Source organism: Clytia hemisphaerica, unplaced genomic scaffold (assembly GCF_902728285.1).
Source record: "Clytia hemisphaerica strain Z4C2 unplaced genomic scaffold, Clytia hemisphaerica genome assembly, whole genome shotgun sequence".
In the NCBI taxonomy this organism is placed as follows: domain Eukaryota; kingdom Metazoa; phylum Cnidaria; class Hydrozoa; order Leptothecata; family Clytiidae; genus Clytia; species Clytia hemisphaerica.
Window position 1 is genome coordinate 235,865 of NW_027103962.1, and position 18,800 is coordinate 254,664.

Below are 18,800 nucleotides of genomic sequence, written 5' to 3' on the forward strand. Positions count from 1 at the left end.
AGTGATCAGCTTGAATAGATTACCATGAATATCACAGCCCTAATTAATATCGACCTGTGAAGTATAGTTAAAGTCGTATGACTTATAGTCGTGGGTGAATAAATATTTTAGCGTGATTTCCCTGACGATAAAAGGTGTCCAGAAAAGCCCATTTTTAGGTACTTTTTGGCCTAAGTTTAATCTGATCTAGGCGATAAGTTACTGGGAGCTGAGAGTAGGTGTGGCGCTCCACCTCAGCATTCGATATCCTAGGTCTAGCGCAAATAGAAAAGGGGATAGACTCCCTCACTCCCGGCTCCGCCACCAGATGAATATATTTACTTACTTACTTTTGCCCGAAAAAATTATTTTTTTGAAAAAAGATTTTAAATATTACCATTTTACATCAAAGTGCAAAAAATATCAATCCAATCGCGGGGAGAAATGCTCTTATTCCTTAGAAATGACATAAGGGAATTTCCCCAAATAAGAAAATCCGATTTTTACGGCCAAATAAAAATTTCCGAAAAAAACTGCTTGTGCCACTTTTTAGAGAACCTTGCCTATATTTATGAAAAAAATCAGAAAAAAACTCCGTTTGAAGTCCGTTTTAGCCCAAATTTGCCCCAAAAAATTATTCTTCTTCGAAATCGGGCTCTGTCCCTTTTTGAAAATCACCATTTTACATCACTGTGCAAAAAATCAGAAAACAGCTAATGAGACAATCCCGAGAAAAGCTGGTAACGAGAGAAAGGTTTGCTCGCTGTTTTTAATGATGTCGTTTTAAAAAAGATAGCGTCGTTTTAATAAAGATAGTGTCGCGAAATGAAAGATAGTACTTATTTCCGCTTTTTGTCGCGCCATTAAAATTATAATTGTAATATTGACACTTTTCTTTTGTTTGGAGTTCAAAAGAGTGCAAAACTTCATGAAAAAATATGAAGTACAGCTCGAGAAATTCAAGACAAACTGTTTTCTGGCGATTCTCGGCTGTTCAGGCGGTTTTTAGAAAGCTTCAAAAATCTGTTTTATTGACAATTGAATCATGTTTGTTTCTCGGAAATCGGGCTTCGTCCTATTTTGGGCAATGCCACTTTGCAGCATCATTGTGCAAAAAAATCATATGTCATTTTTGGCGAGCCACGAGGGCGTTTCTCATTAACCCAGGATGTTAACATTTTCCTGGGCAATCTATTCATTCCCATACGAACTACATGCCCAACCTATCGTAACTGTCTTTTCGTTACGTAAACATCAATGCAAGAGATTCTAAGCATAATCAACAAACTCTCAGTAGTAATACGATTCTAAAAAACATCAGCCATATTAACATTGCACATAATTCTGACGCATCGGTTATGAAAACTACGCAACCAGCGAAATAGCTCTTCCGTCAAGCACCACGATTCAAAACCATACAATAATATTGACAAGACTAGGGGGATCAGTGTACTAGAAGGTGGCATGTCCGGGGGGGGCACTGGGTTTGCGGACTGACGGTATGTGCGGGCCAAAAATTGGCTTTTATAATTGCACCCTTACAGTGCAGCAAAAATCAGTGAAAATCATACCCTTAGAGTGCATTTCCCCCCAAATTTTCGATCCCTTTCGTGCAAAAATTGGTCAAAATTCTAGCATTTTTGGTCAAAATATCTAGATTTTTCAAGAATTTTCTGAAATTTCTACCCTTACAGTGCATCTCTAGTTTTTCCGACCCTTACAGTGCATTTTAAACATATTGTAAAAGGCACCCTTAGGACCCGCACATACCCGTCGGTCCTTTTGCCCAGCTGCCCCCCCCCTATGTGTACTACACGATTTTTCTTTTATAAGAATGCACTTTATAAGAATGTCCATGATGAAAATGGCCAAAAAAAGAAGAAGAATGCTAAGAATATCACCATCATGAAATTTTGCTACTCAAGCTAAGAATGCCATATTTTTAGAGCATTCTCAATTATAAATTGTGAATTACCCTCAAGTAAGGCTCACTCTTAACAAAAATGTCATTTTATGCTTGAGACATATGTATAAATCCCCACTAAATGTTAAATCTAGTCTTGATTAGGATCCTAACCTTAGAATGCTGTAAGAATATTTTAGGATGATTTTCCCAAAAAAGTTAAGAATATCCATGATGAAATGGATTTACACCATTCTTATAAAAAAAAGCGTGTACAAGGTATTTTTCAAAACTTGACACCCACCCACCCCTGAAGTACACCATACTACATGGAAAAATCCCAAAACCACCCCATACCCCCTATCTACTACCGGGTAGCACCTGGGAAAAAAACCGAAACCACCCCATACCCCCCATTTACTACCGGGTACTACCTGGAAAAATCCGGAAAATAGAGAAACTTTTGGCAAAATTCGCCAAATTAAATCCTCGCCAAAATTTCCAAATTCGCCAATTCGCCAAATTAAATCCACGCCCAAAATTTATCCACTTAAGGTAGTAAAAATCGAAATCGATTTTGGACCCAACACCCCAATTATAGTACACAGATAGTAAATGACAAATTTCTTTCTCAAACATCCACCCATCCCAGGATATATGCCACCTTCTGGTACACTGACCCCCCCCCTGACAAGACGAGTGATTCATAAACTTTTCCTTTTACTTTAAAGTTTACTTTTTGATTTCCAAATAAACACTTTTTCAAGGAGCCAAACATAATTCCTGCTTTCTTAATTCAAGAAAGCACATCTTCACGATCTGAGCAGTTGTTCGTTATGATTGAACTAAGGTAACTGAAGCTATCGACAACGGGAAGAATCTTTCCTAATTCACGCTCATCTTTACGCGGTCGGTTTCAGAAGCTGGGTGCTTGCGGCAGGTGACGAATTGGATTTCTGTTTTAGAAGCTTTTTCAGTCAAACTTTCTCTTGAATCAAACAAAACTGCCGTGTCATCAGCATACTCTGAGTCACCAAGGGCGAAGTCTTCTCCCACTGCAGTCGTTTTCCTACCCGTTAAAACAGAATCTTCTTTTGTACGAAACAAGCACTGAGGGTGGTTGCGGGTTTGCCTCAGCTTTATCATTATGGCTGCTATGTATGAAACAGAATCTACTGTGAATTTGGATTCAGACTATTATCATTCAGATAATGACTTACAGTAAAGAAAGGGATCCATTAATTATGCAGAAGGTGAGCATCTGGATTAAAAAACTAATCGGTCAGTAAAAAATCAACCAGGAGGGTACTCGAGATGGTCAGTACTTATGACTGATGGAAATTTGTCCAATTGGACATTGGTCATTTTTGTTATACAAATCAGCATTCAATCGATTCAGACAATCATCAAAAATACAATTTTAGCTAAGTACATACAACCACAGTCGGAGGCGACCAGAAAGCCCCTCTTCCGATAGCTATCTATCCGTAGGGGAGGGCCCTTTCTTCCTAGATTTCTCCACTTACACTTGATGCTTCCCTTAATACACCTTTCCCAAGTTTATCGATTTTTTCGACCTCTCCAGTTTGAAACGAGAACTTGATACTTTTGAAGCTTTTGGGGATACAAAGTCATTCTGAAAATTTGAGATCAAAAGCTTTTTCCGTTCCTTTTTTATGGCTGTTTTAACTAATTCCCTTGTTTTTACAGTCAAACCTCTCTTAAAAGATATTTTATCCTACCGGGCCTCGTTTCTATGCCGTTTCTATGGGATACTTTTGTTCAAGAAAAAACTTTAAAATTTAAATATCTCAAGAACCGGAAGAGCTTTTAACATAATTCTTTCTTTGTTGATTTTGTATTTCGTAGTAGAATCTTTCTAAATTAATCGCAAGTAGAGCAGTGTTTTGGAATATTGTTTTTCAAAAAGTCGAAATAGACTCGGGACAGGTGTATTGCTGGGCATTAACCAAAAAGGCATCAAGTAGAATTTTGTATTAAGTATGAGGTTTTGGTCTGATCTGAGATGAAACCCATAACCTTGCGCAGCGCAGCCGGATGCTGCTCTACATTTACACTACAATCGTTAAGTATATATTTATGGTCTGTAAAGTACTTTCTTGAGGCTTAAGGAGGCGCTCCTCAATGCTGACAAAGCAGAGTAACCACTTTCTCAAAAGTATTGCTCACGCGGCGCTGAAAGAGGAAAAAAGTTCTTTTCTAATGTTTTAAAGCTAATGGTAAGAAATGCGTTACATAATGTCCTTCAATTAAAAGATGAGTATCATCCATATGCTAGAAACATAAATGTTAAGCTCATCCTAGTTTGTGGCTCCAGAAAGGGAAGGGCTCTCGTTATAAAAGCGATCCGATCTATAGTACAAGATATATATTGATTTCCAATCCCCATTTGTTTATATTTGAGATTTAGATTAGAGTTTCCAATTTCAAGATTTAAATATCAAACCGTGCCAAATTTTACGTAACATAAGCGAGCTCTCAAGAAAGATCTCTACTGCATTACGTCAAACTAGCAGTCTTTTCACTCATCAAAAAGATTGGTACAATTTCCAATCCCCCTGTAATTATACCCCCCTCGTTCATTAAAATTTGAAGATTTTTGCAACCTCTCTCCCGTTTATTCTGACCACTCTTTTTATTAGGCAATTGAGAGTAGGCTACATTATTATAAAAGAGTGCACGTGAACCTGGCTCTGTCATTCGGCGCATCTTGTCCATCCAACAAAATAATTCAAAGTAAGACTCTCCTTTATTAGCTTTTTGTTTTTGTTTTTGTTTTGTTCTGGAAGTCAGTATCATAAGCTAATTTTCACACTTTTCCCCTGGCTCCTTCCATTTTCGTTTTCAACGAGAACAGAAGAAAGTTATTAAAAATTATACTTTCCGTGACCATTAACTCGAGATAAAGGCATTATGTCGGAGGAACAGATGGAAAAAATTTAACAAATTTCGTAACATGGCCACCTGTACAATTCATTAAAAAACAAGTTTCAGATACAGTTCCAGGGTTGGAATTCACATAAATGTCATGATTTGATAAGGAAAATATTGAAAATTACACACATCTTGAAAAAAATTGTTTTATTTCCAGAATCATTTCTTAAAATCTTAAATGGCGCCAATTTTAAGGTTAAAAATCTCTAATATTTGGTCCTTCTACACCACCCCTTATCCCTTTGTACCCAGTAATAACGATCATAAGAGCCGGCGTAAAAAGATGACATAAACTTATTCTTACTTTATAGAGTATACACGGTTCATTTTTTGGCGAGGTTGATGGTCTGTTCCCAGTTGACACTATTTTATGTGCTTGATGAAGTTTTTAACATTTCCTTGTTCAGTAACTTTGAAATGATGGGACGAGAAGCACTATTTTTTGATGGTTTTAAAACCGAAGGAAACTCTAGTATTGGTGAATCATTAAGAGCTCACTTTAAATTTACTTTTATTGGAGAAGCCAACTTCAGATTTTCCGTTGCAAGAGACACGCCTTGTGAAGTCATTTATCTGAATCACATAGTTGAAGGTAAACTTGAAAGGAAGGAGAATACACATTCAAATAGGCTTTGTAAAAAGGCACTTCGTCATCTTAAAGCTGTTTTCTCTACTTGTAGTAAAAAAGAGCTGTTAATCTATGAACACAATCAACCATTCTTAATTCATTGTTCAACACTTGAACAATTTAGTATAAATAATGGCACCGATATTCAAATGATACATTTCAGTTCCCCAAAAAGTTCCAACTACAAGAACAACCCAACCCAACGAGCTGGAGAAAGATGTTTAGACTTTGGATACAAGCAATCACAGTGGTCTTCTTACTACTATCTACAATGGTGAGTAAAAGATGAGCCCCTACTCATTTTCTTCTCCAGAAAGGACGTGCTACTGAAAATATCTCACGGGTACCAAAAATTACTACACCAATTTGATTACAATCTTGACTTTCAATCTTGAAAACTGCTTATTTGAATAAAAGGGAAAGTGCTCTTGAATCTAGTGCGCCGAAGAGATTTTCTCATCCCCTAAAAATCCACAAAATCGAAACCAAATTCTTAATAAATCATTTTTAGAATGACGCTGCACGAATCATTGTCCGAAGAAGGTGCCAGCATCCTCAGAAAGGACATGTTCTCTGTCCTGACGGATATATATGCAACCACAAGTGCAAATGTCAATGCGAATGCCCCGACTATGCACCAAGCTATTGCTGTCCACCATCCAACCCGGCCGCATGTACTCCTGGACAAACCGTGACGAACTCAAGTGAACAGGATAATAGAATGACGAAGAAGTTTGTACAGACCATGCAGAGAAAATGGAAAATTATCAATTGAGAAAAAAAAAGCTGGGATTTTGTTATCAATGCACCATCGGCTTATTATAGAGTGTAGATTTCACTGGAATATTTTTACTTTAGTAGATTCATGTATTTAACTTATTAGAAATATTTAAAAAATTATTATAGTCTAAGTTGTGAATTATATATAAGTGAACTATAAATTTTAACGAAATTTAACCGTGTGGAAAAGCCTAAAGCAAAATCGTAAACATAATTTACGGGTTTAAATACGGGTTGCAACAGAGTAATGATACAGAAATTGAAAAATCAAGCTTGATATTGTTTTTTTAATGTAGTAAAAACCTTCAAAATATTCAAATTCCAGCATACATTTAGAAGAAATTTAAAAACAACCGTCTCAGCCCAATTTAAAAAGTTATTTTCACATTTAAGACAATTTTCATTTCCAGATGATTCGCTAAAATCAATGCTCACGAAAATCATTTCTGTCAAATTTTCGATTTTCACCCTTGCTAAAGTTTCTTCTTGGAAAGGTTTGTATGCCTGAAGTAAACCTTTTGAAATGAAAGATATGTAGCGAAAACTCCATCGTTTGACGTGATGAATTCTCCTAAGTTACACGTTTTTTTTTTTAATAAGAATACACTTTATAAGAATGTCCATGATGAAAATGGCCAAAATAATCCTGGGCACACCTCGCTAATATTCTTTACCCAAGTTTAATATGGACAAATTTTGAGTAAATCGATAATTAGAAGAAAAAAATTTGTGACCTTTTAAAAAAGTTCTAACCTGTTAAAATATAAAAATTTAATTGTCCTGCTCCAAAACAATAAAAATTCGACGTTAGGTTCGCGTGAGGTAATGAAAATCCCAGATTTCAAATAATCATTTAGAATAGTATACTTAGAATCATATTTCGACTGTCTTTTTAATTTTAAAATTCTTAACTAAGAAATTCTAAAAAGCTTCCTACGACTCTAACAATATGAAATACAATGAAGCTAAAACATATTGATGATATCATCATTGACTGAAACTCGTCACAATCGTGCACGAACTCTTAAGTTGACTTTTGGTTAGAGACACTTCCATTCACATTTCCTGTTTTTCTATTGTCCTTACACAACACAAAACTCAGGCGCAAATTTCACGCGACAAAATAAATAAACCTTCAAAACAGCTAATTTGAGACCTCGTACAAAATTTGACAACCCTGAAATTTACAGACTGTCAAAATTATGTAGGGATCTTGTACAAAATTTGACAGCCCTAAATTTATAAACTGTCAAAAATGGGAAGTTGAGTGTCAAGACATCCCCAATCCCCTTGCTTGGGGTCCAATGAAATCCAGTTAAAAATTTAGATTTCTTTCAAAATATTTCCTAATTCAAAAACAATTATACGGTTTTTTACCTAAAATTTTTTGAAGCCTTCGTTCATTATATTTACATTATATTATATATTTATATTATATATTGTTTATAATAACTTGTTTTTAATATTTTGGGAATCGAAGCCTTATGGATATAGAGATTGCTATGTCCTTTTATATGAGCTGAAATTTAACAGAAGGCCATTTCTTATATTTCACAAAGTTACCTTTCATTTCGGAAATTGCAATAATTAAAAAATTATCATCATTCAATAGGTAATTTAGGTACTATTTGACTATTAGATACTTCGTTAACCTTCTAGCCCTTAAAAATTGTAATTAGCACCTGCCGTGAAATAGTGAGATGGAAAGTTTTTGCTCCATTTTTCTGGCCAAATTATGGGTTCAATACTTAAATAATTGGTTAGTAAATATAGCATTCGACTAAGCATCAAACAATCATTTCTGTTATAAGGCCTTAAACTGAGAAAAAAATTAGCAAGAAAATAGGTGTTAAAAATTGGCTCAAAAACAGACCGTACATTAGGAAAATGTGGGCCACATAACAATACAGCATAGTTCATCCATCCCATTGTAAGATTCATTTGCAAAATTATCGATATAAATGGTTTTTAGTACTGATTTAGGGGATTTTGTAAACTAGGTGAAAATGCTAAAATGGCTCATATACATAAGTTTGGGAGCATGAAACACATGCATTCAGATTTTCACTTTTTTTAAATGCCAAAAACGAAACAATTGAAAACATGTCCTTATGTTCATAGTTTGCTGTTATAGCAAAAACATGTATTCCCAAATATAATCTATTTTATTGTAGGTAGTTTATAATTACACGTCATCCTTAAGATGGCTTTACATCAAACACAATTACCGAGTCGCTGAAATGTTGTGCGGGATATCCAAAACAAATCTTAGCGCACATCCAATCTCTGGTAATACTGATCATTAGAAAAAAAGAATGGATTCAACATGGCTTCCACACCTGTATACCAAGACAGACAATGACAGACAGTACATAGCCAATGTTTAAGTAATAATGTAGTAGAGATGCAATCAACTTATGATGGCGATATTCACAAAAATCAATTCGTAAAAAAAGAGCCTCCATGGGCCTCCTGTGGTACTGTTTGTTAAATATCAATCAAAACCATGGAAGAAATTTAAGCTTCTCATCAGAGTTATTTTTAAGGGTGACCCACACCACAGCTATACGAATATCTTACTACATAAGAGATTTCTTCAAATACTAGCCTTGTTACGTATTTCAAAAATATCGACCTTAATTCAATATCCTTGACGAAAAACATTGCTCATTTTCCTTTTTTGAATTAAAATGATCAAGAAAATTAAGGAATAAAAATTTGTCCAACCATAATTGGTAAGCTAATAGGGTGCCTAGGTGGCTAAAGGCAATAACTGGTACTATTACGAAAATACTTTTGACTTGATAAGTAAAACGAAGGTGTTTTCAGGTGTTTTTTCTTTTGTTTTTCACTAATTCTTTTCTTTTTTTTTATATTAAAAGGGAAATGGATACCAAAATTGTTAAAGTTTCTCAAAATAAAATCATCCAAAATCGTACAAAACATACCAAAAGGATGAAATAAAGCTTAATTGGCAAAAACAGAAACAAAAACATAAAAAAGGAAGAAAAAATTGCAGTGTTTTTTAGAAAATTTTCGCAAACGCAAAAGTGGTACTGCAAACATATTTTAGCAAATTGATCCACAGTCTACAATAGAAATGTTCCCTCAATATTTTTATTGGGTGTAAAATAATTGACAAGAATAAGAAGAAACACACCAGAACCTCTGAGATTATACAACGGTAGTTCGCTGCACTCACAATTTACTTTAAATCATGTTCGTTTGTCTAAAATGATTTAAACCTCAGGATATTCAGGATGCAATGATGGATCAGAGACAGAGTTGTTGAAATTAAAGGCAAAGCTCGTGTGAAAATCAACACTTAGCTAGGTCAAATTTTGATTCCTTCTTAGATCCACCAATATGAAACTATGGTAAGTATTAAAATGAAGTAAGAACTAAATTTCTAAATGGAAGAGTCACTGAAAATTCTGATCTGATATTTCTCATTTTTCTGGATAAAACCATGTTTTTATATATTTTATTTGTTTTCAGAATTTATTCGTAAGAAACTATGATAGAAATTTTCACAGACTTAGATGTACTTAGATGTGGAACGACAACTATTTTAATTGTGAAATCAATTGTGGGAGTGGCCAACAAAAAATATATTTGAAAGATGATTCAAAATAATTTTAGAACCTCCAACGATTTGGATTTATATGCAACAAATAACACGAACCACAATGCGCAAATGGAAGAAATTTACTAAACATAGAGCCATTAAGGTAGTGTCGTGCGTGGGATAGCAAAATATTGAAACCCTTATCTAAATCAATGTTTGTAGATTTTCAAGCCAGGAGTAGACCGAAAGCTAAAAATTAAAAGATTTTCACATGAAAATAAATTATTCGACACCCACACTAAACAACATCTAAATTCGAAATTCAAAATCAATATTAAACCTTTTATAATTTTAACCATTTCTAAATCAAAACCAACCCAAACCAAAATCGTTGATACCCAACATAACATTGTTATGGCTACCAATCCTTGAAGTGATGAATGGTCATGGCACTTTTCGAAAGTTTAAAAAGGGTCGCGAAATAGATAATGTAGAGGTCTACTTGACAGTACACGTCAGCAGCAGTTAAGAGATAAACAAGGCTATTCCTGTTTTGACTGAAAATATTTTCTAACAAATGCAGTAAAGACTTTCCTGATTGGTTATTGCTCTCCCTCCAAAAATTTGCGAGCACCATTCAGAGAGATTTATAAAACTCTTGAATTAAAAAGTGTTTTCTATTTTATTGATTTCTGGACAGTGTCCAGGTTTTACAAGTGCATGTTTAACTAAAATATTCGAAAGTTTAAGCCAAAACCGGCATCAAACTTCAATTTCTACATCATGTTTTTGGTTAAATTATAGCTATTCCTAGGCCCATCTTTTGGAAAATTAAAAATAACCATGCCATTTTGGAAGACCACTCCCGGCCGGGTGCACTAAAGGTTCATGACAGATAAAAAGACAAACAGATATTATAAGGATAGTTCTAGTTCTACTGTTCTAGTGTTCTAGCTCAATTTGAATTTAGAAAAACTAGTTCTCTCTGAGAAAATAATCATTGATATTGCTAGCAATACGAGCTAGTGAAGATGTTATTTTCCGAAACTCGAATAAAGTAATAATATCAGGCTTATTTCGAGCTCACGTTTTTTGGTAATTTTAACTACTCAAAAAACTCGATATAGTTCTGGTACCATAAGCAGATAAATTTCTTTCAACAATTGAACTCCGTCAGAGTGTGAAGAATCAAATAATTAAATCTCGGAGAAAGTCCAGGAAAGGGGCCTCGAACCCCTCCCCTCCCCCCCTCCAGAATTCCCCCTCAAGACTTCAAGCTCTACCAAATTTGATATGTTGAGCCAACATTATCCTTCTTTCTTATACTTTAAAAATACTTTAAATATCTTCAGTAAAGAATTTCGAACTTAATGTATTTTGTCCATCCGACATAAATTTTTAACTCAATGTAGAGGACGTGAAGTAATTCATCTTTGTTGACTCTTAGCTTGTCGAAGTCTATCTAATGAATCTCAATCTCAAATGAATCTTTGTTGACTCAACTCAGGTTGAGTTCAATTTTAATGTCCGATTGACAAAATGATTAACTAACCGTGAGAGAGCCTAAAGCCAAACGATCTACAATTTTATGATGCAAATCAAGAATGGTATCAAGCATACAGAGGAATAGCTAAAGTCCTAACGATATGATGGAAACATCACTTCAAATCACAATAGACACAATTATAAAAAGACGCTCCTTGTCGTTTGGTCATGGGATTCGTAGAGATCCTACCAACCCAATGAACACCGCATACAAGGAAGACAAAGACCGCGTGGGAGACCTCCGAAAAGTTGCAAAGATCAGACCTTAATCGACCCTGGATCCACACTGAATCAATTACAAAACATTACAATGCAGTACAATGGATAGACTTGCTTGGAAAACTACCGTCGTAAGGAACAAGGGGGCTGTCCAGACTCGAGCAGCTAAACAAGTAAGATAAAATGCAACGAATTTCGAAATAGACTAAAAACCAGTTAGCTCATAAACCTGCCATGGACCTACCTGAAGGATAATATGATAATAAAATAGAAAAAAATGGCAAAAAATAGTAAGGAAATGCAAACCACAAACGACCAAGCCATTCGCGGGAATGCCCAAATGACAGAAGGAAATTTTCCCTAAATTTTTACGGGCAAAACAAATTTCCGGGAGAAACGGTTTCAGTCACTTTCAAGAAAACCTTTCCCTGTAACTTTAGGCAAAAACCAATTTTAAAAAGTCCAAAAAACCCTATTTTAGGCACTTTTTTGCCAAAAGTTGCCCAAGGATTTATTTTTTCGAAAAAAAAAATGACAAAAGGGAATTTCCCCAGATAAGAAAGTCCGATTTTTACGGCCAAAAAGATTTTCCGGAAAAAAACGGCTAGCCAGAAAAGGACCTTGCCCTCTGTTTTCAGCTTTGGGCTCAAACTTGCCAAGATTTTTTTTCGAAAATCGGGCTTCGTCACTTTTTACTAGGCATTGCCATTTTGCATTATTTTGAAAAAAAAATTGAAAAAACCAGGGTTGTATCCCCCTGAATCTAGTACCTAATACTAAATTTAGGTAAAATCTGATTTCATTTAAAATTTGTATCTTACTATACTTTATGGGTTTATGAAAAATTTATATTACGCTATACGCTATTACGCCCAGTATTTGACAACATCCCGATCGTCACGGCCACTCTCATTGAAATATCTTCCTAATTTTACGTCCGCTTAAACCGGTAGAATAAATTAAGATTCAGGTTTTCCGGAGAAGAAGTCGTTGTCAATTTTTCGCAAAATTAAAAAATCACTTTCCCGTGGAAGTAATGGACCAAAATTCACGAATTGAACGTTGGAAACATTAGGGGTAAAGGGACCCAATGACGTTTGAAATGGGTTTGAAAGGGAGTTTAGATGTTGGATCGAGAATTTTATGGGGAATACAATGGAAGGTTTTATGAGGATTGAGAATGATTTTAAAATTTGGCTGAATCTTTCAGTTGATGACGTCATCAAACAGAAAAAAATGCGATATCTCGAGATTGAAAACGAGTTGGAAGATGGTTGACTCCTCAATTTATCAAGGAACAAAAAGTCGTCGAGACGACTCTTCACCATAATAATTAAGCTATTGTCATTGTTGAGAAATTGAATATATTGCTTACTTATGCGAGATATGTAAATGATTTCTTGTATTTTTCAAAGAAAATGAACAACAATAATTTCTTGTATATTGAATGGAACATCATGAGTTAACATCCTGTATTTTCAAAGGAAAATTATCTAAAGCAATCTTTTTGGTAGTTTTACCAAGCTGATTTTTCGAGAAAGGTAAAAAGTGGTAGAAGAGTTATTTTGAAAAGAAATCGATTCGAAACTGACATTTTTTCAATTCTAGTGGCAAAAAAGAAAGAAGATCTTACATTGCTAAAATCTACCACAATCAAGAGTATCTTGAAAAACTATCCTTACGCTAGAAGCTTTGCCATCGTGGCTATCCATCGGGCGTAGACATTTGAGGATGACTTTGAAAGACTTTGAATCGCTTTGAAAACTTGATATTTCAAAATAAAAAGGAAACAGGGACGAGTGTTCAAAGAAGATTAGAAAAAGGAAAGAAAATGTTCTTGCGGCTTTCATTTTAAGGCTGAAAATTGACCAATTGAAAGAGCAATACAGAAAAATTGCGAAAAAGCGCTGCCGTGTGCTTAGAAATCGCTAGCGAAAACCTTTATGCGATAATGGGAGAATGGGAGAGTTTGGATTTAAGCGTATTATAAAATAGAAGTTTTAAACTATTTTAAGTGGTAATCTTTCGTTTTTCGGCTTATAAATCCAAGCTTTCGCCCATTTTCTATCCATAGGGCTTATGATCGTTCAGCTTTACCTTTATTTTCTTCAATTTTTTCATGTATATCACTTATTTCTCGCGTTCAGCAACACTTAACCAGTGTTTGCGGCGACGGGAACCGTCTAGTAATTTCTAAACTATTTCATGTTTCATTGGCTGTCAATGGGTGTCGACTGACTGTGGTAGAGACGAGGGCGTCAAAACATCACTAATGAGAGTAGTAAAAGTCGAACTTGGCAGGCTACACACAAACAAACATTGGGAAATTTTGAATTGATTTGGAGCAATAACCAATTGCTTATATGTTATATTATGAAACTCATGCAAAACAAACACTAAAATGCACTTATAGCAAAAAACCACAGAAAAGGTTTCAAATTTTAAAGACCAAAATACGCAGCGTGACACTCTGACAATTTGTAGGAGAGATAATGTGAGCCGAACCTCCATACTAACCGAACAGGTGGCCTAACCTACCATTTATTGGACCTTAAATATAAAAATCTATCAAACTTATTAAATTTTTGTTTCTCAAGAAAGTTTGTTTAGTTAAATTCTGACAATAACAACTCTTTTTATACTAAAGACATGAATATACTACAGAACAAAATTTTAGTTGCCCAGTTAAATACTTGTGCATCAATTATAATCAGTAAACTCGGTAAATATTTTTACAATACGTTTATGGTAGAGAAAATGATAAAGCATGTAATGATTAACTATAAAATCAAAATTATAAAAAGTTATAAAGAAAATAGCTGAAGCGAACAAGGAATATTACATAGAGGGATTAAGTATAGTGTGGCATTTACTAGCCTGTTCTTTAGTTTTTCTTAATGAAACAGAGAGATCAGAAGACTTTAATAAGTATAACTTTGTGTCATAGTTTCATATAAAGAGGTTATAAATAACGTTATTTCATGGATTTACGTTATAAATTCCTGTCACACATACCCAAAAAAACAACCTCTCTATGCAGACGGTTAATCTATCTTTTAAATACTATAAAGTGCAATATTAGCAATCAATTCAGATGTGATAAGGATGTCCAGTTCAAAGTTTTTGCATCATTTTCTTTATTTTGATTCACGCGGTGGGTAATTATGTGATCACTTTTTTGTTTGTAGCAGAAAAGGTCCCATTATCGAACAAAGTTGTACAGCTCCGTGAAGGGAAACAGCATATGTTGGGTAAGACGGTTGCCGACTGACATTGGCATGGACAGTCACAATTATGAGGACATGCGCAGTAGCCATCAGGACACAGCCGATGACCTGGTATTGGGACCTGACAGGGTCTGCAAGGGATGCTTGGAGAATTTGATACTCCTGAGGTTGTGGCGTTTTTTGGTGCCGGGGCGGCCATTATCTAAATATATAAGCAGTGATTTAGATTTACTGTTACTGACCAAAGTTTAGGTTATTTACTAGAACAACCTTTGATGAGAAAAAGTTATAAAAAGCTATTACAGAGATTATCGTAAACAAAAACAAGCTCGAATAAATCTTACCTGAAAAAATATGGCTTGAAATAAGAAAAAGTAGGATATTTTGACGAAATTCATTGTAGCACTCCAAAAATCGACTGCTGCCTTGCGGTACAGGTCCGTTGATAAGTTTGTGGTTGCGATTGAGTAAGAGTTTGCCAACTCGTGGTGAATAAGTAGAATCACAATTAAGCAATGAGCTTTCTGACTTACAACGATCTCTGACCCTTTTTATACGCATGCCCATGATGACGTCAGACATCCGCTGTCCTGGGTCAACCATCGCTCATTACGCAGATGGACGATATCCGATCGTCGCGACTGCATTTCTTGGATCCTATCTGAAGGACTCTGGCGTTATAAAGTACTTAACCAAAACTGAATATAAAGCGACAAAGGGCTTAAATGAGTCACGTAGACTCAGACAAAACAAGAGGAAAATAGGAAGAAAAAAGTGATTTGATCACACCTTTATGTGCACGCTCTTTTTTGTAAGAGCCAGTAAATTTTACTTGAGTCTCGGCTGTTCTTATTTTCCGTGATTTTCAGGTTTAAATGTTCTCAAAATGTTCTTGATATGCTTACTATATTTACTTATTGACTTAGAAGGAGCTTTTTTTTAATCAATGTTTTATTAGCTATTTTCTAAAATCTGAGGCTGGGTTTGTTCCTAACTGGTTCTTAGTTTTTTACCGAAAAAGATATTACAAGACACTAGTATGTAGGAGGTATAGCTGTTTGGGTGTGCTGTAAGTCGAAATCAACTTGGGCAAATTGCAATATTTTGTTGCATATCTAACAAAGTGTTGAGGTTTGGCAAAGTAATTGCCATCGCACTGAATGTGTCCGTCGCAAGATTCAAGACTAAGACCCATGATAAAAATTTTGTTTTTGGATCATTGGAATGAAAATATATTTGAAAGGTGTCAAGCAAATAACCAAGACTGGCGTTACAGGTAGAACTGTAAGTGGAAGATTGACGATTTTCAAAAGTTGAATTTTAAAAAGAATACAGTACAGTTGTAATTATGATAAAGTTTGAAGTTCTGAGTGAAAAAAAGGAACTACATTCAGTTCCTTACTAGAACATACAAGAGAATAGAACCATCTAGATTTCAAAATTCTGTCAGTTTGACGATTGAGTCAAATAGTCTAAACTGTACTGCATCTGACAGAATTTGAATGACTGTCTTTACAACACACAGGGTAACGAAATGACGGCGAGCAGCGCAAGCGCAAAATGCTGTAGATAGTCCTAAAATATGATTTTTATGGGTCTTAAAACTGGATTTTCATTTTCATGGTCCTATAGACACCTTGCAGACCAAGCTCACAAAAAAGTGAAGTTCATCATCGCCAAAATCAAAACCGAAAATCTTTAATATTAAGGTCAAGAGGTCAAGAATAACACCTGACTACACAACAACTTTCACAACATCGAAGGGCGAGTTCTTTTTACTCTTTTAAAATTTGGGAGCACCATAACCATAAGGTTATCAGATAACAGATGCAATACCACAGTCGGAGTCAACCAAAAGGCTTCTCTTTCGATAGCTATCTACCCGAGACATCTCTTTTTCTCCCTAGATCGCACCAATTACTTGATCTCTTAATTGCTAAGCAGAAAGGTATCATTTTGTTCTGAGGTACCATTTTGTACTAAGTAGGAAGCCTTTGCTATGACCGGGGTAGTCGGCCTCGGCCACCCTCGCAGTAGCCGAATGCTCTATCTTAACACTACAGTTGGCTCCTATAAATGCTAAAAAAAGAAGCACCAAAAAAGATTTTGGAGCCATCGCACTTATTTTTTTCTTTTCGAGACCTGAATAAATTCTTTTTTTCTTCAGAAATACCGAATAATTTTGGACATAGTAACCCACACAAAGGAACCTTTCGTTGATGAATATCAAACTCACCACCCAACAAGGAAATGCGTCACGCTTCTTTTTTTTCTTTAAAGTTTTGACTTTGTTTGTAATGGGGTGGGTTGACGAAAACCCAAAAAGATGTAATGCCAAATAAAGTATAAGTAATTTTTTCTACGTATTATCGGAATATCAAAGATTTTTGCTGAGAAATTAAAGTACAGGTTCAATTATAAGAACAATCAAATTTTCCTGTGACTTGCTGCTGTATTTTTTTGATTTTCATATATATGCTAGACTTATTCATTAAAATTGTGTATTCAGTACGTGACTTAAAGTCAAATTGTCGGTTTTTAATGATTGGTCAATCACAGCGTTACAAGAGTCAGACCCTTCTTAGTTTCCCTTAATATCTAATTCGAATTTGGGGATCAGGAATAGTTTACATGGTTTTGACAAGAACCAATTTTTCGGAATTTCAAGTGCTCTTGAAAGTCTTGTTTCCTTCTTGAAGTACTTTTGAATCAGTATTTTTTAGTAATTCATGAGAACCGAGTCTCACACTGTGATCTTTCTAATTCGTTCTTAGAGTATTGATGAAACTTCAGTATCTTGCTCCAATTTAATCATAGTATGTACTTATTTTAAATGAGATGAGATGAATGTCTCACCAAATAATATGATATCAAAATTTCTGTTTAAGTGCTCAGATATATAACTCCCTTCTCTTGTGCATTAACCTTTCAAAGCCGCTAACTTTTTTAAAAAAGGCCAAAAAATTCAACATTTTTTTTGGAAATTCATTCTTTCAAAGGCAATTTCTCGACCAGGACAAACGATTCCCGGGGGGGTTACGGGGATGATCCGCTGGTCAGGGTACCTTTTTTAACCTCCACGAGTACCAAAATATAAAAATCAGTCCCTCGTAGGGTGCCTATTTTTGGATAATTTGGGGAAAAAGTAGAAAATTTGAGAAAATTTTGGAATTTCAGTCCCATTCAGGGTCACTTTTTTCGCAAATTTCGAGTCCCACGTAGGGTCCATTTTTCGAACCTCAGCGGAGCACCCCCGTCGGTCGACAAGGGTAGTACCCCCCCCGGGAAACGATTCAGGTATCAACTTTGGTATCGTTGGAAAGCTCTTTCTCTTAGCTACAAAAAATAGCAGATTTTTTTTCTCTGAATCTCAAGTGGTCAGGAGTTATGACCAAAAGACTGTGTATCGGTAAAATGACCTTTTCAAAACGTATATATACGTGTTTCGCCTCCTAAGGGTTAACATGAGCTCAATCGTTTTTCATTTTTCATTTAAAATGCCTTTGTCTACTTTCTCTTAGTACCAATAGTCATTTTGGACAGTTTGGACCAGTTGTAAAGATTTAAAAAATTTTTATTAACATTTCAAAGCCGCTAACTTTTTTGAAAAAAGCCAAAAAATTCAACATTTTTTTTTGGAAATTTATTCTTTCAAAGGCAATTTCTCGACCAGGACAAACGATTCAGGTATCGACTTTGGTATCGTTGGAAAGCTCTTTCTCTCAGCTACAAAAAATAGCCGATTTTTTTTCTCTGGATCTCAAGTGGTCAGGAGTTATGACCAAAAGACGTGTCATATGACCCATTTAAGTTACGAATAATTTTTATTAATTTAATAGCAAAACACTTTTACATTCTTTCATTTTTTTAGAATACTCTAATCTAAAATTTCAAAATACAAAAGTACAAAATATAAACTTGCCAATAAATAATAATATAAAATATAAAGAAATCTAAAAAAACTGGTTAAACGATAGAACTTATCAAGGGTCCCCC